Below are 23,166 nucleotides of genomic sequence, written 5' to 3'. Positions count from 1 at the left end.
AATGTAGTTAAGATGGAAAAAAATGCGAAACAGCAAAACCAACTTAAATATCTAGTATTTCAGATATGCCCCCTACCAGCCCCAAAAGACAGAGTGAAAAAGACTTCGACTCGGGCTCCAATCCCTGCGGATGAGCTGGATGCGTGAGTTTCCTGTGATTAACAGCTGACTTACACTTAACATTCAGCTTCTTTAAAAGGAGGAGTATACAAGGTATTTTTCCCCTCCTTTTTGCATGCCTTCGTGGTGTAACTGAAAGCACACTTGACGCGTATTCGGAAGTTCCAGAGATTGAATTTCGGCGAGGTGATTGAACGTTTTTCACGTTCCAGCATCGATATAACCTAATGGCTCTACGAGCTATATATATATATACAGTTAATTCTATAAACCTAATATCTGCCTAACCCCATTAAGGGCCAGGAACATAAATCAGGAGGAGAGAAAAATTTAGATTTAATAAAATATACTCGAAAATCAAATTTGCAGTAATTACGGCCAATAATCAGTTTCAGTGTAATTCACCATCCATTTGTGTATTACGTTTCCGTTTAAATCTTCTAAGTGGGAATAAAATCAAACATAAAAATACTTCTCTCTTTTCCAAGAACTGTCATTTATTCCATCTTCAGGTAGACTTCATTGCCATTGCTCACTGTTATGACATAAGTGGCGGAAGTTTAATAGTTGACTGGAGAATATGTTCTTATACTTAAGAGTGTTAAATATGTAAATAGAATGTATTTACTGTTATTACCTTTTGAGAAGCCGATTGATAAAATCAGAACACCCTCTAAAGAATAATAATAAAGCTACACGTATTGGTATAAAAGTAAACTTTTAGCTATCTAATGATGCAAAAGAAAACTTTTGACTACAATTCTTGAAAGGTCAAGAGAGAGCTTTTAATAAAAATGCAGGTTAAGGCCCGAATTCGTTGCATGTATATAATGAACTCTTTAAATATTTATAACACTAATGTGGTAATGGGCTCATCCTAATAGACATCTATGGGTGAGGAATGAGAAATAAATGAGAATTGTATTAATGCTTCTTCTTTCCTTTTACGGAAATTAAGTTATTATACTATGGAAATACGAGTTCCTAAAGTATAAAATTTTGAGACGCATTTCTGCACCTAAATTTCTCAATCTTCAGCTATATCTTTGCTTAAGTTTTTATCTTCAAGGTTATGTAAAATTTAAAAAAAAATCTAAGGCTTGTCTCTGCCGCAAGACTTTTTAGAAACTGAAAAATTAATTTGAAGCATCGTCACCTGTATTAACAAAATTGGATATCTGATGTAAAGAATATTCTACTCCTTGAACGTTACTGTTTCCTGCAACAGTGTAAAAAATAAAATAAAATCATGTGATTAATCATGTGGTCTCATACAAATACATTGACAATCACATGAATAGCCTAGCACTTATTCTATTGTACAGAATCTCTCACATTGTTTAACTTCAAATTGATATTCTTTCATGTTTCTGTAAACCTATGTATTATTAAATACATGTAACACATACTAAAAATAATATGCATTGTTTTTATGAAAACCAGAATCATATTAAAATAAAAACATAACAAAACTGAAATCATAATCTTTATAACAAATTACTGAACTAAATTTTAACAGATTTTGGACTTAATACTAAAGACAAACAAACCTACTAGCCCAAATAATACGATGAGACAATAACACTAGGAGATCAAACACCAAATGTATAATAAGCTCTCAGACTGTTGGATGCCATATTTTTTAAAGTGTAAAAATAAAACAGTTGATATTCGTTTAAGCCTAAGAATCATATTCTTCACCTAAAGTTAATGTTGATCATGCAGTCCAAAAGTATTATATTTGTTGATGTAATTAATGTAATTTTAAATCATTCATAGACAAAGGAAATCCAAAGATTTTTCCTTTGTTGAATCATACAATTTGGTAACGATACTGCCATAATTTTTATGATTCGTTGACGCTTTAATGCATAATGATCTGACTTGGTTATCATACTAATTGATCTGTTGAATCATTAAGTTTATCGAAACAAAAGACATGAAAAATCAGCAATACCCTAGCCGGGAACTCCCGATTGCCAGCAAGACGTGCTTCCAATGACCACGAAGGCACGCGTTAAGGAGTTATAAACACATTGCATTCTTAGCCACTTAAAGGGCGACTGGGGAGGCGGGGTTCCCAATCGCCAAATTCTGGTAGCGAAGAATTATCATCCACCACATTTTAATTCAGGTTGTACTGCATAGTTATTAGATTTGTCAAAGCAGGAAGCATGAAAAGCGGCAATGCCCTCGCCGGGATTCAAACTTCGGACTTCCAGACTGCTTGCCGTATGTGCTTCCAGTTTCACCAAGAAGGCACGTGGTAAAAAGGAAGAAAATACCTTACGCATCCTCTCTCTCTTCTCTTTCTCAGAAAAAAAATCAACCAAGCTCATATAAAATGCTACCAAATTAATTTTTTTCGTTTTATTACATTTTTAGCTCTGCTAAACATCTTTGTCAGCCTTCATATTCTTAATAACGATTAGACATAATGAATCTTTCAGAACTAGAATATTTTTTCCGTTTGTTTCTCGTTTTGACTTTGCGTCTTCAAAAATCGTGCGTTTGATGGAGAAAACAATTTTAAACTCAGCTCAGAAAATAGAGAGTTATCTACCTGGAAGAAATACTCTTATATAACTTTTATGATATAGTTTTCTCTGACACATAACACAAAAACGAAAGATATATATGCGAATTTGAAAATTATTCAATCTGCTGATTATAACCGTGATCCTTTCACTTTAAAATACTTATCCAGAATGGACAAAACTCGATTTATCGTAGTGGAACAGAACAAAACGTTAGATATTAATCTTTCTACAATTTCAGCACACCATCAAGAAAAAAGCTGAAATCTATTTTATTTATCTTGAGAATGAATATAATGAGAAAGGAAGGAAAAGTGAGTTTAAGAGAATAAAATGAAAGAAGCTCAAAGACTACCATTTTTTTCCGCCAGTTAATCATGCAAGTACTAAAAAGGACGTATAATTTGCACAATAAAAAGAAGAATATTTGTTCCGAACCCGAGACGTGATGGTTGAGAACACGTTTGAATAGAAAAACAATCAATTAAAAAAAGTGAAATTCTTGAGAGACACAATCATAAAAAAGGCCCTGATCCAAGGCTAATGAACGGCAAGGTATTTCTCCCATATTCGAATAAAATCCACTTCACTTCCGACTGTTTATTATAACGTAAATTTTAATGTTCCGGTGAGCTGAGAGGTGGTAAGTCTTTTCTGTAACATTCTTTGCCATCGTAAATCTGTTCATAAAGAACTGCATATTTTTATAACTGATATATCAGAATGTCATACACTTGTAAATAGAATCAAAGAATTTTAGCTTCTAAATTTGCTTCGTAGTAACTCCAAGCCCAAACAAGCAAAACCCTTCGATCTATTAGTTCACGGTGGCGAACTTAACAGTTGTTTTGAATAATTATATATACAACGATTTAGATGTATCAGATAAAATTATAACAGAGACGACACCCATTCTAGCTCGCATTATTAGATACCTTAGAATCTGTGAACCGTGTTAGAAGTAATAACATTACTGTAGATTTGACCACTAGTGAAATCGAAGTAAAAGCTCCACACTAATACCAGAACCACTCAAACTAAATCACTCTGGATGATTCATAATTACTGTTCGATTCTTCTTCATTATTTTATTTTTCGTTTTATCTAAATAATCTTCCTTCTTTTCATTCATCCCTAAATCCATAAGCCGTTTTTCATATAATCTTCTGATAAAAAAGCACAATTCATGTAAATCTTTTATTTACTATGAATCATGGTTGATGACACTTCATTGCTATGTAAAATAAATCACTACAAATTATATACAGTCTATCTCGCATACAGAATGGTACTTACCAATTACACTGATTTTCCTTAACGCGTTTCTTTACTCTTACTGATTATTTTAACCACGTAAATATCTGCCTCTATAGGTCTTACGTGATTATGATAACTAAAGTTTCACAGTGTCGAATGTACTTTTTGTTGCTACTTTTTTCTTCTGAATCTCTGAATAGGTAAAATTATTTTATCAAAGCAGTTAACCTGTAGAGTCATTAAGTTATTTTGAGGTCGAAGAGATGAAAAATGAGCAACGCCTTAGCCGGGAATCGAACCACGGACCTCTGGAATACGCCCCCAGTGTGCAGACTACCGCACCATGAAGGCAGGAGAAATACCTTATAAACCTTTTGATGGTCATTAACGAGCTCAGCTCAAATTCTTATTACTCACCGCAGTGGGAGTAATTGTATATAGCTCGCATTACAAATTTACGGCTGACAGATATCGCGCATATTTGGGATGAAAGAATTGCTTAATCTCTCAACCTCTGAAGGGTTAACGTATTTTCTAACATGGAAAAGCAAGTAACAGATAAAGTTATCAAATAAAAATAAAGTGTAATTGTGCAATTTATCCTAACAGCCAGCCCAAGTGCAGCCAAAATATTACAAAGAGCAAATCCTGATTGCCCTCTTCGCTCTTTAAAAAAATCAGCATAATATTTTAATGTACTTACAAATTCAGAAAATCTCTTATAGAGAAGAGAGAAAGAGGAATTATATTTAGCCCGTTCTGCAAATCATTTCAATTTTTCCAGTAGATCAAAAGTAAAAATTTTAAAACAATTTCTGAGGTGTAATTAAATTTTCATATTCTTTACATTGTTTTCCTTTAACAAGAAGAGCTATTGCGAACTCTATCCCGTAGTTTCTGAAAAATTTTAATCAAAAACCGTAAAATGGAATAATTTCTTAATGATATTCAAAAGAATACGAATGAAAAAAGAACAATCTTAGTGATGTACAAACTGATAAAAAACGAACGAATGAATAAAATATGGGTAATACTGCTGTCTGCAGGAATACTTTACTCACATTATAATGAAGTGAGAAATATATGAAATTTAGGAATAATTTATTTTATTCTAGATTTTGAACAGAAGCATATAAATAAAGAGCAAATTAATTGTTAGAACTAAAAATGTGAAACTCGTACCCCCTTTTGTGTCCTTTGTTCCTTGCTGCCAGCCACATGAGAAAATTTCCGAACAGTCGGATATTACGCATCTCTTCTCGTAAACTATGCAATTCGTATAAATCCTAGGACTTAAATGGTCCTCATATCCATTGTTGTGCAATCAGCTTAATTAGCTATCTTGACAACCAGGTGGTTTCTTTATGAATGTCAATTTTTTAAAAAACCTCAAATACAGCTGCGTTAAATAAATAAATAAAAGCAAAAGCTAAAATAAGAAGTGCTCTTAATTAAGATGTAAAGCCATATAAGGCAAAACACTTAAAAGTTTTAATGGTGATTTTACACGTAATGTAAATGGATGAATGATAACGCAAACAGTCGTTTAACGATGATTTTACACGTAATATAAATGAAAGAGAGGCAATACAAATCGTGAATATGACAAAACAAAATCAGTATGATATATCACTAAACGGTAGTTGTTCTTTTCTCACGACTGCTTTTCCGTGAGAAGCGGAAATAACGAACTTCGTTTAAAGACAAAAATATAAACCCTTTTTTATTGTTCACCTGCGTGAAACGTCTGCATTTGAATTGAAACCCAACGCAAATTTTCAGTGACAGAAATATCTTCTTTTATTCTTAAATGATTTTCATAGCCAAATTATGTAAGATTACCTTTCTTCAACCATTTTAAGTTTCTCTTCCGTAAATTTTTATTACCTTCAAAGCCACTGCTCTCCTGTGGAGAAGGTTCAGATTTTTTAGATCAGAAGCTTTAAAATCTAGCACTTTTGTCGTAAAATGCACCATGCGTGAACTTTATGCTGTTTCTTACCATTTTCACATAACTGTTTTGTTATTAGTAATCAAATGAATTAGCTGAAATTCTCAATGACTGTATCGCTTTTGTTCTTTCTCTGGGTTACACACTACGGGGGGTTATTTTCTTATGTTACGAAACAAGTTTTCCTGCTTTTTCAGAACATTTCGAATACAAAGTTCATTTCTTGTGGTTAGCATAAAAAAGTGATGAAATTCGATGAAATGGAACAATGAAATTCAGTAATTGGTTCGTATACAGTAGTGGTGTTCAAGTCAACAATCGGTTTGAAAAGGAAGTGAACAATCGGTTTGAAAAGGAAGGAATGGCCTTCAGAACAGATTTTTAAATGCACTTTACGACCTCCGATCAGTCTCTCTCCAAAAAATAATTTATTATTTCAAATGTATATAAATATATATAGTATATTTATTATTCAGATCAATCCGTGAAATTAGACGCTTTTATACAATAAAATTTTTATCGTAGAATAATGTAAGCAGTTAAATTAGAAAAGAGTAGATATAAAAAATATAATTACTGTTCAATTTAACGAGAGGCATTCAATTTAACGATAACTTCTATTTAAAACTTTCACTAATCCGATCCGAAATGTACGAAACCAGACCATATCATCCCCGATTTAGCTATAGATCTTCTCAACTGAACGATGATGTTCCGTAAAGGTGAACGTCTTTTAACAACTTGTGCAACCCAGCGTAAGAAAAACGCGTTTCATAAATCGAAATTTGTGGTCTCTAACTATTGAAAAAATTAATGGCAAATTAAAGCAGGTATGGATTCGTTCGATTCCAAAAACAAAGCATACATGACACAGATATATGCAGCTTTTCTATTTAAGTATTAAACGAGGTTTAATGACGTAAAAATGCAATTATTGTTGTTTAGTGAACGAAATTGGTTTTAACTCAATCGCTGATATTGATGAAATAATGGCCGGTGTTGCTGCAATATATACAACAAATCTAAAAGAAATTTTTAGGAGAGACTTTTTTGTTTCGAATGCACTTAATACAAAAAATAATTCGATAAGTGGTAAATACAAATTAAAGTTTTAAGCCTTTTGTACTTGATTTAAATTTGAATTACAATGCTTTTAGATTTTATGATAATTTCCGTATTCCCATGAAAATCGCTCATTTGGGATTTGGCTCTGAAAGAGAATATATTTTTGTTTATGACCTTTTCGAGTCGCGTTTCAAGAATTCTGTTAAATTGCAAGCTTGCCTTACTTCGGTCCGTGATAAGGGATACACGTCAACAATTGTCCAAAATTGAACATGAACTCTATAAGCTTCATCTGGAACTCGCTAAATCCTATCCAAAATTCACTGCCCTTGAACAAAAGTCTTGGTCTAGAACGGAGAATGCAGTTATCCGTCATAAAAACACCCTTGCAGTTAAATTCGAAAAACTTCTTTTACAGTCTTCCAGTTCAAGTAGCTCAAAAAATCTTCCCATTGTAAACATCAAGCCAGTAGTTAATATTTCTAATGTTAGTCTTTCAGAAGAACAAGAGAGAATTCTAAAATATAATTTTAACTTCTCACAAACCTGTAAACCCTCGATTCCAAAGATTTTGGCTCCTATCGAAAAAGCTTTCAAGTTCAGTAAAGTTTCAGATTGACAGAAAGAAATGATTAGGCATCTTATCGCTCATAATGTGAAATTCAATAATAAACCTTTGAAACCAAATCTAACTGCGAGAGAAAGAGCTACAATGCGCGAAATTCATTCTAACCCTGATATTATCATTTCAAAGGCCGACAAAGGTGGCCAGATAGTCGTCATGGATAAGAACACTTACATCGATGGTGTCACTAAACTCTTAAACGAAGGACCATATAATCCGATCCCTAAAGATCCTTCACCTTCGGACTTATCCAAAATAAAAACTGCGATCAAATCTTCGCAAATCATTTCAAGCAACTTAAAACATTCGCTTATCCCCTCTGTTGCGAATTGTGCCAGATTATATGCTCTTCCCGAAATTCATAAAAGTGGTATTCCTTTCCGCCCTATTGTATCAAATTTAGGTACTGCCTCGTATCCATTAGCTAAATATTTAGTTTCTAGATTTTCCACTCTATTAGACAATAACATTTACACCATAAAAAATTCAATAGAGTTTGTAAAAAAGGTTAAAAACATTTCTCCTAGTAATTTACTCGTGGTTTCTTTTGATGTAAAATCATTATTCACCAATGTCCCAGTGGAGGGTGCATTAAGATGTCTAGAAACCAGACTTCGCGAATTTCATTTCTCTTGCATCGAAATTGATGAGCTAATTTCTCTCACTCAACTCTGTTTGAAACAAACACATTTTGTTTTCCAAAATAAATATTACAAGCAAACTGAGGGATTAGCCATGGGAAGCCCCCTCAGTCCCATCTTGGCTGATATCTACATGCATTATTATGAATCAAAATTGTTTGAAACTTTAAACTTCCCGGCATGGTTCCGCTACGTAGACGACACTTTTACCCTGTTTGAAGGTAATACAGATGATTTAAATAAAGTTCTTTCAACAATGAATTCTATTGATCCTGCTATTCAGTTCACTTTTGAACTTGAGACTTGCAATTCTCTTCCGTTTCTCGATATTCTGGTCACACGTAACACATCCAACTTCAGTACTACAGTTTACCGTAAACCTTCATCGGTTTGCCTTCCACCACACTTTAAATCATGTCATCCGACTAAACAAAAGTTAGCTTCATTTTATTCCTATGTTTTCCGTGCTCTTCAAGTTTGCTCCTCCAAACTAGCCCTTGATGAAGAACTAAATTATTTAAAAGCAATAGCTATTGACAGGGGCTTTTCACCCAACATTATTAATCAAGCAGTTAAAAAATTGTCATCACAACACACTAAAAGCCACTCTCTTATTTTAGGAGATTATAAAAATTCTGTTGTCATTCCCTTCTTTCCATCAATTAGCTATAAAGTTGCACATATTTTGCAGAAATTTAACTTTCGGGTTGTTTATTCTCCCATCAATAAAATTCCAACTTCTATACTCAAGGACCCCATTCCGGATATGAATTCCTGGGGTATTTATAGGATTCCTTGCCAGTGTGGTTTAATTTACATTGGTCAAACTAAGAGAGCCTTAAAATTTCGCGTCAGAGAACATGAGGCATATGTTAGAAAAAAGGAAACACAGAAGTCTTCTGTCGCTCAACATTGTTGGTCCGAAAATCACACTTTCAATTTTTCTGCTGCCAAAATTATTCAAAAAACATCTTCCATTGGAGAACTGGATTTTCTAGAGGCATTTCACATTCATAAAAATCTTTCTGTTCTAGTTAACGATCCTAATTCCAATCCAAATTTGCCTTCGGCTTTTAGAGAAATTATGTTTTAGTTCTGGTTTCGCCAACAGATGGCGCCACTTGCTTATTCTTGTCCAGGCTTTCTTATCTTATCTAATCATTATTTCCTATCTTGTTCATTTGCGGTTTTGCAGCTGAAGATGATGGTTCGGTAAAACCATCGAAACTAGTCCTGTGAAAATTTTGTGAATATAACGCTGATTTTTGTTGTTTGACTTCTGAATTAGTACAAATTAAAGTTTTAAGCCTTTTGTACTTGATTTAAATTTGAATTACAATGCTTTTAGATTTTATGATAATTTCCGTATTCCCATGAAAATCGCTCATTTGGGATTTGGCTCTGAAAGAGAATATATTTTTGTTTATGACCTTTTCCAACTTTTCACGAATTAGCCTTTTAATGGTCATCAACAAGCTCAGTTCGCATTTGACACTCGCGCCCGCAGAGGGCACAGCTCGCATTATGACAGATATCCTGCGTATCTGGGAAGAAGAAATTGCTTAAAACTTTTAGAATCTGGCTCATAAAAGCATCCAGACCTACGGAAAACTGTTATTTTTTATTCCGACCTTTCCTATTAATGAAAGCTTGATTAGTAACATAATGTGATTATGCTTATGACACTATGAAAAATACTACACCTTCTTGAAAAGGGTACGATAAATTTCAGAAGGGAGAGCAGTATGTATTTGTTCCTCCATTTTCTCCGACCCTGAAAATAAACCATAAAATTTAATTAACTCAGTGTGTCGACCCAAAGAAAGGTAATAAAACTGGATAAACGCGTAAATATAACGAAGTATTAGACAGTTACTTTATAATGGCAGAAGAAGTGAGGGCTATTTTCATTACCAGGAATGTTTTATTCTAACCGCCAACCGTCGGGCTCATCACGCTCCGACGACTCAACCGCTGTGCAACAGAAATTTAAGCAAGTGATTAAGAGAAATGTCGTAAATATATTTATAGACCTATAAAATATTTTAAGCAACCTTATATTGAAATCTGAATTATGCCTTATATTCAATGTGTGACTCAGCTTATATTCAATGTGTGACTCAAAAGATCATTCAAGGCAAAATAAAGCTGATCTGCAATTAATGGAAATTGTAACAAAGTCTCTGATTCAGAAATAGGGTTACCAGATTCAGAAATTAAAGGAGCTTAAGGCTTTTCCCTTTCACCAGAGAACTCTTCCGTTATTGCCTGAATTTAAGTCTATTTACAGTAACCATATTATGCTACTGTATGTTTTTCAAAAGAATAACTGAAATTTGCATTTAATTTTTACTTACCAAAAAAGAAAGTAGATTCACCGGTACTACTTGTCACTTTGAGTTGTTTCGATTATAGCCTTATCATTTTAAGAGCTTGTTACACATTTCATCCCACTATTATGATTCAGATTCATAATCACTAACAACATCCTATCACCACCATAATTTGTGCAATTTTAAATTTCTGTTTTCTCAGCAACACTGAGTCTATTTCTCAGAGTTGCTCAGAAAGCTCACTGAGTCTTTTTCATCTATCCAAAGAGACATTATATTTCACTCATGGCATCCCACTATTATGATTCAGATTCATAATCACTATTATGACTCATGGCAGCCCACTATTATGATTCAGATTTGTAGAGTCATTAGGTTAATTGGAAGCAGAAAAGATGAAAAATATGCAACGGCCTTCACCGGGAATCGAACCACAGACCTCTGAAATACCGGCGTAGCGTGCAGAACCACTACACCACGAAGGCACGCTAGGGAAGTGGGAGAAATACCTTATATACTCCCCTTTTTAAAGGGCGACTAGGGTTTTAGGGGACCTAGTCGCCAAATCCTGGGTGCGGAGAATCATCATTCACAACCCTTTTAGTTCAGGCTCCACTTGTACAGTCATTAGGTTAATTGGAAGCAGAAAAGATGAAAAATATGCAACTGCCTTCGCCGGGAATCGAACCACGGACCTCTGGAATACCGACCCAGCGTGCTACCGTTACACCACGAAGGCACGCTAGGGAAGTGGGAGAAATACCTTATAGATTCATAATCACTAACAACACCCTATCACCACCATAATTCATGCAATTTTAAATTTCTGTTTTCTGAGCAACACTGAGTCTATTTCTAGTATCTATCCAAAGAGACATTACATTTCACTCATGGCAGCAGCTAATATTTCACTTTTGAAAATATATTCAGCACTGCAGTTTCATCAAGGAAAAAGACGAAACAGGCTATTATGTAGTAAATTTTTAAGATTTTAGGAAAACTACATACTTTAAATATGAAGCTGTACGTTATTGGTCTGCTGAACAATAGTTGGATTAAAGCTAATAGCAACATACTCACCGATGGTTGAGAAAAAAACATTTTTTATAGGTACAAACAGCTCTAATCTCTTCAACATAATCACCTGCTATGTCTACCATCCTCTGCCAAATTACTGAACAGCATAGCACACCATCAGCACGTTCACTTCTGGTGATTCGCCGTAGCGACTTACAAAAATGACGGCTAACTTAAAGTCACTTGGACTTACATTGCGTGAGTATGGAAGGTATTCTAATCCCTCCCATCGCGATCGTCGCTTGGAGATTCTGTTACTGCGCTCTCGCTATGATACCGCATATGTATGATATGATACTGCACCAGGATGTGCATCTAGGAGGGCTAGCTGCGACATGATCTGCCAGCAAACCTCAGGAGAAAAAGGATGGTACCTGTTGGTGATGAGTCCCGTCATCCTCCATAGCAATGTGTGGTGTCATAACGCGAGCGGGTGGTGTCTCATCCTGCGACGGTAGTGATGGGAGGTACTGAAGCACACGTCATAGTCATCTGATATGAAGTGAGTACAATTATGACCTTATAGAGTTCTGATATGAAGTGAGTACAATTATGACCTTATAGAGTTTGGCTTGGTTTGGGATCGTAAATAGTTGCAAACCCTAATAGACGTTAAACGGATTATTGCTGTGTCTGAAATTAATTATAAAGTCTTGGAAAAGATTTAAAACAAACGTTTTCATTTAAACACAACTTAGAACATAAATGCACTTCTTGTTCTAGCAGGATGGACCAGAACTTGTGGCTTTGTATCTAAAATAACAGTCAAGTTCAAATTTAAAATGTAGACTAGCAGTCAGAGACTACGCAATTTTATTTAAATCTAAGCTGTCTCAAACTGTAGCCGGCATATCAGTTTAAATGTCGGCAGCAATAATGCACAGACAAAAGAACTGGAAACTTATCAGAGCTGGCAAAACTACGCAACGTGGCTATAAGAGGCACAAACACGCTCTGTCTTACAGTCCATAAACTGCAGCCTAAATACTCCCGATCTCAATCTCTGGTGAAGAAACGTGAAGAAGATGTTATAGTAAAGATCTAAATCATAATAACTGGCTAGTTTCAGATAATAATCCTACAACTTCTTCGCCAAAATCAAAGAACCAGTGTGGTATTCATTACAACATCAGAGCGAAAAGTAGCGATAAAAGGTCTCAATAGGCGTCTATTCCTCTCTCGGGCATGGTAGGATTTCACCTCTAAACCTTTTCATTTTCTAAATGCTCATGCATTAACTCTTGATTTCTCTTTCCATGTTTTATTTCCCCCCCCTACCCAGATTAATAAATTCTGAATACACAATCGCCTAAGAAATTGCCTTTCATGAGTGCTTTCTTTTTCGACTGCTCATAAAGACAGTTTCAGTTACATTACTTTATTGCATAAGAGAACTATTATTGGGTAATAAAAATGCACAACTTTACTTCACGAAGGAGAAGACTTTCATCTTTGAGTGTAATGACAATGCTTTACTGTATGTGGTGTTAATCTATCATTTCTAGAAATTCTGATTTTTTTTTTCTGATGAGATAACATTTATTGGCAGATGTTTAAATTATTTGCGATGAATGACACTATCACTTTTATTGAATTTCTCTATGTTATCTATCTGTGTAATGCAAAAGTCGCTGAACACTGGTATTTCATTCTGAGGTTCGAATCCCGCGAACGAGCTGGCTGCATGGTCGTTTTCGTGGTTTTCCTCATATGTAAGGTGTATACGAGCCAGTTTCCCTTAGAAAGTTATCCAGGAAGGCATCCCTCACCTTAGGCAAATAGCCCTCGAGGCTTTGCCGTAATCACATTTGGTTTGGTTCATTTAAGTGCGGCAAAGCACACTAGAGCTATCTGCCTAAGAGAAGGGATGCCTTCGTGGAGGACGTTCTAAGGGAAACTGACTCGTATACACGTTACACATGGGAAAAACCACGAAAACGCCCATACAGCCAGCCCGTTCGCGGGATTCGAACCTCGGACCGAACTACCAGTGTTCAGCGATTTTACCGCTCAGTCGCTGGTGGACCGCCGTAATCACATAAACCAAACCAATGTAACAGGATTTCTACTTGTGAAATTATTATTATCACATATCACTTTTCCAGTTAAATCCTCCATATGTTATAGGTTCTTTTCCTATTAGAATTTTACAGATTTTTAATATAGAATTATTTTAATACTTATTTCCATTCTATTTAATACGAATACTTATTTTACTATTACTTATTTTTGTAGCACATTCACAGAATTAATGTTACAGAATTTCCTGCAGGTTTGATTCTACACAGAAATAAATAAAACGAATCGTTAAAAACTATATGGAAATAAATAAAACAACGAACAAAATAAAATAAAACAAAACAAAAAAATCTTATTTTTTAAGATATTGAGTTCTCATCAAAATTTAAAATAGCTGATAAATTCTAGGATACTGCTTAAATGATCCTACATTTGTGAAGATTTTTTTTTTCTGTAAAAACCATTTCATAAAAAGTTAATATGCAATTTTTGTATGTCTAATTTGAGCAGCAGTTACACTCCAAAGGTTTTCCTATGACTGTGGCTATCGCTTGATTTGGAAATATTATATCCAAAAAAAAGAAAAGAAAAGAAAACGTGTGTTAAAAAAAAGAGGCTGAGAGAGGAAAGAAAAGAAGAAGAAAATCTAATGTTTACACACTCACTTTAACATTAAATGTTGTTGAACAACACTATATTTTACTTCGATTTCCTCAAAACTGAAAGGCCAGATTTGTCATAAACAAGACTTGAAAAGGTTTTTATCAAAAGCCTTCACTTCCTAATTCCAGAGGAAAAGGAATATTAATTATACGCTTGAAAATTTATTTTTTAACTGTTCTCCTTCCTCACATTGCCAATTTAGCCTTCTAATGATGTTTATTACAGGTTGAATACTTCACGCTAATAACGGACATAATAATGTATAGCAAACAAAAATTACATTGCGTGCATGAATCTGCAATTCCAAACCGACTCTAAAAGCTATATTCATTATTGTTTACTTCACTTTCAAGTTTGAAAGGTATGATTGAAGACTCTTTCTGTGATAGGAATATCGTGCACTGCCCTTTGTAAAAATAATGAAGTAATAAATATAAAATTGATTTCAAAATAGAATATTTTTTAATGTTAATTCATTGTTAAAGTACTATCTGTAGCAGCCGGACAGGTAAGCAGAAACTCGTTAAAGTACTATCTGTAGCAACCGGAAAGATAGGCAGAATTTTGAAGTGTTTTGATTGGTTGGAGTAAAATTATATAGTTGCAAATTTTTTTAATCTTCATTTATGTTTCTTGACTTTTGTGTTAATTTTCATTCATGTTTACCATTTTTAATCCGAATCTTTTGCTTTGACTGGGCTGCAATTATATTCACGCCGAAAGCTTTGTTCACGTACTTGGAACTCTGAGGTAAAATAAGAAATCCACACACATTTATTTACTGAGTATCATTTCAGTGGGGACCTACTTCTACAACAGTTTACAGAATAGTTAGATGTTTCCAGGCATCTGAATCATTTTTGTATGTTTTCCATATTTTCAATTTGATTTTCAGCAATTAAATTTCAGATAACAATATCGTTACTGATATAGAATATAGGAGAGAAATAATCAAGTAATTAATAACATTCTGTTGCTGTTGTCCCTAACGTTCACTTGTCTGATCTATAATCAGCCCAAGCCCACGAAGTGCCATCAACCTCTCGAGAAGACTTTCAGTTCGCCGCATATTTAGCGTTCTCCCATGCCACACGGATACTGTACATTTACAAACAGCCATGCCTTCTCTGGGAATCGAAGCCGGTTCCTTCCGCACGGCAGTCAGCGACTCTAACCACTATACCGGTTGGGCGGCGATAGCATTCTTAATGAAAATTATGACCCGTTTAACAAACAAACACACACACACACACATTTTAATGGCAAGATATAATATTTATTATTTCACGTTAACCGAAAGAAAACATTTGAACCGAAAGAAAAATGCACCCGATCTTTATATAAAGAAAACAAAAGTGGAAATTAGTAATTTATTTATTGCTCGAGAAGGTTCATTCATAATTTATTTTCTCTAGTGAAATTTATTGCATACCAAAGATGCAGATTAAAAAGTGTAAACAACAAAACATGTAAATCAGCATTGTCTGAGAATACAGAAAATAGAGGGAAAATACCCTCCTATTCCTCATTCTCAAAAGTCAATGGCATGCTATTGACAAGATATATATCATCGTTAAAATTGGCGTTCGTTGATAATAATTATTCTTATAGCTATTATTTGCGATGTACCATTATTTTGATGATGCAATCAAAAACCCCATCTCGGAAAAAAAAAAAAAAGTTTTCTTACCTACAGCACTAAACCGGTACATCGAGATATTTCAGAAGTACATTTTTCATTACCATACTAGCTATTTTCAACAACCTGAGTTGAATATTAAGTAACTATATCTGCTATTATCCGCCTAATACCGTTAAAATTTTAGTATTTGCAGTATATCACTAGCATTGTGTATATTCATAATTTCTTGCGTCATAATCAATGGTCATATTACACTGGTACTCTTACATAAATATATATTATTTTGGGGAGTGTCGCAAAGATATTTATTTTTGGAGAAAACTATATTAAGTAAATAATTTTATTGAAATAACTTTTATTAAGAACTATTAAAATAAAAACTTATGAATAACTATAAAAAATGTAAGGAAATTTTAACTTTGAATTTATTAAGCAAATTAGCAAAGCGAATTGGTTATCAGTACAGTGGAGAGCTCTAATTAAGAAAAGATATACACTATATGTAATCGAAACCCAAACTACATTGATGCTTATTGCAATTATTACATCTTTCTATATTTTTAATGAAGAAATATTTTTAGCAAAGGCAGGGAGATTTATTTTTCATCACCTATTGCAGCCATTTGTAAAATTTAATTTATTTCTTGGATTCCAACTTTATTTTTTTTTACTTATAGGCATAATAGTAAGTGACGAGAAGGAAATCAGTTTACTTTTATTTAGTTCCATGTTTAGATTTTGAAATATATAGGATTCAGTCAAAAAATTTAGATCAAATGTTTTGAGACTAAACATCTAAGCTTTAATGTGCTGATGTGCTGATTGCCATTGTAAGATTCTGCTTTAACAGCTCTCATCTCGTCGTTACCAGAATCTTTCACCTCTTCTTTAAATGCAACAAAGGCTGCCATGAATTGCCTTAATTGTTCTTTCATCGCTCTTGTGATTGATTGGCATTCAAATCCCACTTCTGGCACCAAAAACTATTGCGTGCGTACGGGTTCGTAATAGATTGCATGCACAAGTCCGATAAAAGGTCAACAAAATTTATTCTTATCACAAGAAATAAAACAAAATGCTGAAATTTTTCCTCACAGATATCCGTACAATATCACACAGTAGTTATATTTTAAACTACTAAAACGTTAACTAGAACGCAATTCGAACAGTGCAGAGAGAGTGCAAAGAAAGCTAATCCGATCTCACCGCGAATTCGCTACAGTCAACAACAAATGAGCAAACAACTGAACTGAGATGTTTTTCTCCGGCTTTTATAAGCTTTTTAATCAGTCGTGAGAAGCTTTTGGCATTTTCTTGAGGTTTCTGGAAAGCAAAAAGAGTAGAATTACGAGATATCCATTTACTAAATGTGTGTGCCCCTTAAGTTTTACTTTTCTGGCGTAGCTTTCTCCCAAAATAAGTCTCATGTAGCATTGCACGGGAATATAAAACAATTTTAATTATAATCCTACTAAAAATAGAAAAAACTAAATATAAAAACCGTAACGGTATTTTTGAACCTGTTAGAAAACTTAGATACATAGTTCCTAACTATTAAGATATAAAAAATTGTTAAAAAAGAAGTGAGGATTCTGATCCGATGCATTAAAGCTATTTCAGAAGAGAAAAAGAAACCATATATACTGATTCACTGCGATGAATTTTAAAAATGAGTGATTCATAAAAATGACAACTACTGTAGCAATTACACTTGTTCTAAAGATTCCATACGGCACGATCTTGGACGGTTGTAATCTTCGCGGTGAACTGTACAAACAACTATTCTAACACTGACAACTTACGTACGAAATATTCGCAGAAAATTTCTCCTTCAATGAATCCTTACCATAAATAATTTGAATGAGTTTTTGAAACAGCAAAAAAAAAAAAAAAAAAAAAAAAAAAAAAAAAAAAAATTAATTTACAATATTAAAGATCATTATGCTTTTCATAACATCACAGTTTTCAATTCCCTTTTGCAGATTTTGTTCTTTGAACTAAGGTTATAGAAATGGAGAAATAAATCTGCAACTGCTCACTTTGGAATGCTTCCTAGCACGATAACAATTTTGAGAAATATTTCGCAGTTTTCTAGCAAATACAAATAAACAATTCTTTTCCTTGGAGAGGTCAAATCAAAAGCTGGAGCCAATGCACTCTTGATACATTCTTTGATACCTCTGACACAACGATAACCGCTGAAGCGGAATTATTGCATCAGTGATAAAATTCCTTTTGGCTGAAACTTAAATCGAGAATCATAAGCTTGTTCATGTAAGTTTTTAGTAACGTTTAAACATTACATCTTTTCATGAAAAATAAGAAAACGTATATTTGATGAAAAGCGTGTAGTCATGGCAATCTAAATTTTATAAAAATCAATTTTTTATATTTTTAATTACTAAATTTTTATGTAAAAGAAACTTTTAATTTAAACAATCAGAAGTTAAGTTTACGCGCCTATAGAAATTTAAGATTTAACTGTTGTTTGTCTTTCCACAAACGTTAATTATACACGTGTGTGAATATTCATTGAAACAAAAATAATTACATTCTATAATAATATTCAGTTATATAATTATTTATAACATCAAATTTAACTACACACTTTGGACTAATTGCAACTACATACTTTGGAATAACAATAATAAGTAATATAACTTTACTGCTAAAAATTATTCAAGAGGTAAATATCGTACAGCTTAGAACACACTCTGATCGGCTACGTTAATATTTAATGCATCACAAAGAACATATTGCGTTTTATTAAACAATTTTCTCAGCAAATTCAAGACTTGTAATTCGCAATGCAAAGAGTCGAGTAAGAAACTTTTGTCTAGTTCAACATCTGTTGCTTTTGAAGTAAGACTTCCTGATATTCCTGACATTTTCCCATAGTGTGAATGTTCTTACAGTCTCTCACTGCGGCTGAATTATACTCCACTGTCAGTGAATTTATAAAATAACTATTACATCACTTTAATCACTAGAACTGCTTAATTAGCAATTACGTTTGATAAAAATGAAATACCTCACAAAAAAAGCTAACACATTACTCACTTGAAAAAGCTAACACATTACTATCAGGTTTAAATGAAATAGGGGTTCTCGATTTGCAAAATTTAAAACGCGAAAAGTTTTCTTATAAGTAGATGTTAACTATGCTATGATTTAAATCTTTTAGTCTCCGCTTATGTCATAAAAATTTTGGCAAAAGCATCTAAAATTGTTTTTAAATATGTTACTTGCTTGGCATGCTCTAAGAGCCTGATAAAAGAGGATCTGAAGGAAAGTGAAAGAGGCGCAAATGAACTTCCTCCTCCCCCCCCCGGAAAAAAAGGAATACTGCTATGTATGCATGCAGAATTTTATCAATAACAAAAAGTTAAATCAGTAGCTTTATTTTTGATTTATAGTACAGCATTTGATAAGTACAGTAGCTTTATTTTTGATTTACAGTACAGCATTTGATAAGTACAGTAGCTTTATTTTTGATTTAATATTAAAATTATTAGTCGAATGAATTAGTATATCTATGTATATTATTATTATTTGCGTGCACTGTTTTGTATGACCTTCCTTTATAATTTACATTACGTGCGCACTATTTTGCTGCACACTCTTTCTCAAAATATTGGCCAAAACTTTGCATATCCAGTTGAAACAGTCAGCAACCGCCACCAAAAGCCCAAAATTGCTGCTCTAGCAGGGCCGTTCCCACTGGGATTTATCTGAGTTAACAGGGACAACGAACGTAGTCGACCCATCTCCAAAACCAGTTTTTTTCCCATAGTGCAGCAAGTTGAAAAATCTGAACTACAGGCATAGCGAAGTCGACACAGCTCAAATAAACCCCAGTGGGAACGGCCCTTAAAGGATTCCAGCAGAACCGAACCAAGAAGAGTAGCTAGGCTACCGCCAGTGTCCTTTCTAGGAACCGAGTGGATTCTACAAGAGCTGCGGTGATTATGAAGACCGAATCTTACAAGGATATAGATTTGTCTCCCGAGAGACTAAAAGCCAGTGGCCCTATTCCCCAGTTTCCGAGTAAAATAAGTCCAAGGGACCGTGTGGTAACATTGAATATCTGAGGAAGAGAGAAATTATACCATGAGATGTCCAGTTCCACGTTAGATGTTTTGTTAACATTCCTATTGTTGAGTTAAATTTTTTCAGTTAAAGCTGGTTTCGGTAACGAACTCTATTTCAACTGAAGGTCTTGCATTTTCTATCAAATTATAGATTCGAAATTAGTGCATTGCAAGTTTTCAAGATTTAGAGCAATAGCATAAGTAAGGTTCAAGTCACAAAAGTTAACACCCTTTCATTATGATATATATTTTTATGTGTATTATTATGTTACATTTATTAGATGATACATATATGTGTGATCAAAACAAATTTAGAAGTACTGACGTAAGAACACTGAGACGTTGAAACGCAGAAATACTGATAGCCAAGCACGTAGATAGCATATTGAAGAAGAAGCATTCTGATTGCGTACTATACTAAATTGTCGAATCTGTAATGACTAGGAAACTTCACAGTCAAGTTATACTAAATATTTATTTTTATATCAATTGACATTTGTGGCCACAATTTGCTTGTCACTCTAATTGGGCCTATTCAAGAACATTTATATTTTTGATACTGATTCTTGCGATAAGAAGAGGGCACAGCGAAATAGCGTCCGATCGGCAATAAATGTCAAAACTAAGGTGCGCAATTATCCAATATGGCAGTCTATTATGAGAAGATTTTTGGTTTAGGTTAGAAAGGTTTCAGTTCTCACAGTTTAAGTTCCGAATTATCTACGTCATCAGCGTAACGCAAGCTCAGTGGCATAGATTAATCTAGAAATAGCGCAGTCCAGAAAAGTTAGTATTATTTTTAAAATAAAGAGAGGAAATACCCAAATTAAAAATGAAGGATTAAGAGACTATTACTAAATTAAATTATAAAGCTTATTTACATTTTATCTTACATAATATGTGTGTGTGTGTGTATACTATATTGGAAGTTTTTTTTAATTATTTTCATTATTATTAATCACTAAAATTCGTAGTTAGCCTAATTTCATTATTTAACGCATGTTAGGTTGAATAATAATCTTTTGCTGCTGGACATTTCGAATTAATACTTTTGCATTTCAAAACTTTTGTTGTTCTAATGTTACAAATTTTAAGAACTATTTTTTAATTTTTTAATTTTTATTTTTATTTCAGGCCTTTTGTTTTAGATCAAACTTTCTATTGTTATCATTTTTACACATGTTGAATTGCTTCTGTTTTTTAGGATTTTGTCTGCTTAAATAAAAAATGATTTTTAAGCTTCTTTATGATTTTGATACTAAAACTGCGCAATATTTTCATGTACTGGCTTGTTTGTATTTACATATTTGCTTTTGGATATTTTTTTTTAATATTTTTAAGCTTTTTTAAGTTTGTTTATGATACTGATGCATTTTGTAATTTTTCGCACTACTTAAAACGGCTTGTAAGCACTGGCCTGATAAAAATACAGATTGCTTTGATCAACTTTCTGAGATTATTTTAAGAATTTAACTTTACTTTGTGGGTTTTTTTTTTTTTTTTTTTTTTTTTTTTTTTTAAATTTGGAAACAGGCTGATGTATTTGCTTCTTTCGTCGCACAAACCTATTGATTACGATGCAATTAAAGTCGTAAATTATTTTTTTCCTTTTTGGTTTTGGCATTTTCTGAGCCTTTCATGAAGTTTGCCACTGGGGTTCTGATTTTCCCCCTGCATATTATTTTTTCAAATTGAATATGGAATGGATTTAAATCATATTATTTATTATTTTAATTTATTTTGCATTTTACATATACATTTAAGTATTAATATCGATTATCCCCTTAGAAATGAAAAATTAAAAACTATTGCAATTATTAAATTTATTAGATTGTGTGTGCGTGATTATGGCAAAGTCTCGACGGCTATCTGCCTAAGGGGAGGGATGCCTTCGTGTAGGACTTTCTAAGGGAAACTGGCTCGTATACACGTTACACATGGGTAAAACCACGAAAACGCCCATGCAGCCAAGCCCGTTCGCGGGATTCGAACCTCGGACCGAACTACCAGTGTTCAGCGACTTTACCGCTCGGCCGCTGGTGGGCTTTAAATTTATTAGAAGTAAATCTTCTAGTAAAATAAGTTTTTAACTATGGAAATCATAATTCTTAGTAATCAATTTATATATAAATATATATTCTATATATTCTGAACACCATACAGGTTGCAGAACGACTTTTCTCAGTTCCGCCCTCAATTTTAATGGAGAGCACCCCGGTGGGGGACGGGACCAAGGGTCTTCTCCCCCTTGTCCCCTACCATTAGCTTCTAGAGAGAACTTTCAGCTCGCCGCATATTTAAAGTGCCCCCATGCCGCACAGACGCTATACATTTATAAAATCCATTCCTTCTCCAGGATTTGAACCCGTGCCCTTCGATACGGCAGTCAGCGTCGCCAACCACTATTTCGGTTGGGCGGATGTTATCTTTAGGAAACCCAAGACTAAAAAAATTGTGGATTTTTTTTAAAATTAAAGTGAAAACATCGAAAGTATATAGGAAAAACAGAAGTGAAATGATCTTCAAATCGATTAATCAAGTGAAATGAAATTAGTACAAGAAAAAATAACGACGCGGATATTGGGAAAACAAATCATGCATCGAAATAGTACGATTTTCATCTCAGTTATGTCAGTACTTTTTTTGTCAGACTCGTAAATTAAAAGAAACAAACTAAAAATTAGTTTTAACTTCATGAAAAGTTCATCATTCAAAATCATATTATTATACACGCCATTTCTATACTGTACTACGTAGTTACTAGAAACCAGTTGAAAAATAGAAAGGTTAGGTAAACAGATCTCAGTTAAGGGAAGGAGGGAAACTTAAATTTCCTAAATAAATGCTATTCTAATATTACAATTAGATGATTATTTCTTGTGAATCGCTTTGGGCTATTTTTAATCTGCATGAACAATTAAGAGCAAATTTATCAAAACCTTATAAACATGTCTTTGAAACTTGAAATAACTCTTTTGAAAGTCCTTTGATTAATCTAAATGCTTTTTTACGCATGATGTTCGAAAAAGATGGCTATAGGCTTTAATTGCTTAAATACTGATTTTGGGTAAATACTTTCGTTTATACGTAGTTTCTCAAAATAAGGCATTTTAAGACGAAACTTTCGGTACTGGAAGGCTAGAAC

This window comes from Stegodyphus dumicola, chromosome X1, assembly GCF_044657685.1.
Source record: "Stegodyphus dumicola isolate Sdum_Otavi_A_Nest chromosome X1, ASM4465768v1".
Lineage (NCBI taxonomy): Eukaryota > Metazoa > Arthropoda > Arachnida > Araneae > Eresidae > Stegodyphus > Stegodyphus dumicola.
Note: the sequence above shows the minus strand (reverse complement) of the source record.